The sequence below is a fragment of the Otolemur garnettii genome, unplaced genomic scaffold, assembly GCF_000181295.1.
Source record: "Otolemur garnettii isolate 467f Iridium unplaced genomic scaffold, OtoGar3 scaffold00046, whole genome shotgun sequence".
Taxonomy (NCBI): domain Eukaryota; kingdom Metazoa; phylum Chordata; class Mammalia; order Primates; family Galagidae; genus Otolemur; species Otolemur garnettii.
The window spans coordinates 11,692,951-11,694,053 of record NW_003852441.1 but is presented as its reverse complement, the minus strand read 5'-3'; positions in this window follow the sequence as shown (position 1 = coordinate 11,694,053).

Here is a 1,103-nt window from a genome sequence, read left to right as displayed (position 1 = left end):
ACTGAGGGTGGTAAGTTTGAACCTGGCCGCAGCTAAACTGCAACAACAGAAACAAAATAGCCAGGCATTGTGGAAGGCGCCTATAGTCCCAGCTACTCAGGAGACTGAGGCAAGAGAATTGCCTAAGCCCAAGAGCTGGAGGTTGCTGTGAGCTGTGACACCACAGCACTCTACGAAGGGCGACAAAGTAAGACTCTGTCTCTAAAAAAAAAAAAAAAAATTATGAAAAAAACCCCCAACAGTTGCACATTGGAACACCATCTAATTCAAAGCACAGAAGTCAAATCAACAGAAGCTTAACAAAGATAAAGAAGCGTTTGGGCTCGGCACCTGTAGCTCAGTGAGTAGGGCACCAGCCACATACACTGAGGCTGGCAGGTTCAAGCCAGCCTGGGACTGCTAAACAACACTGACAACTGCAACCAAAAACATAGCTGGGTGTTGTGGCAGGCGCCTGTAGTCCCAGATACTTGGGAGGCTGAGGCAAGAGAATCTCTTAAGCCCAAGAGTTACAGGTTGCTGTGAGCTGTGTTGCCACAGCACTCTGATGTCATGGCACTCTACCAAGGGTGACCTAGTGAGACTCTGTCTCAAAAAAAAAAAGATAAAGAAGCATTTGAAGATACTAAAGGTTGTGAACAATATTGATTAGCAAATAGGAAAAAAGGTTTATTAGGTAGGGAACATAAGTGATGAGAGGCTATGAAGTTTAAAAAATAGTTGGGAGAGGGCAATGCGTGTGGCTCAAAGAGTAAGGCGCCGGACCCATATGTCGGAGGTGGCGGGTTCAAACCCAGCCCCGGCCAAAAAAAAAAAAAAAAAAAAAAAAAAAAAAAAAAGGATATGAGTTTTGGCTCAGCACCTGTGGCTCAAGCGGCTAAGGCGCCAGCCAGGTTCGAATCCAGCCCGGACCCGCCAAACAACAATAATGGCTTCAACCAAAAAATAGCCAGGCGTTGTGGTGGGCGCCTGTGGTCCCAGCTACTCGGGAGGCGGAGGCAGGAGACTCGCTTGAGCCCAGGAGTTGGAGGTTGCTGTGATCAGTGAAGCCATAGCACTCTACCCAGGGGGACAGCTTGAGGCTCTGTCTCAAAAAAAAAAAA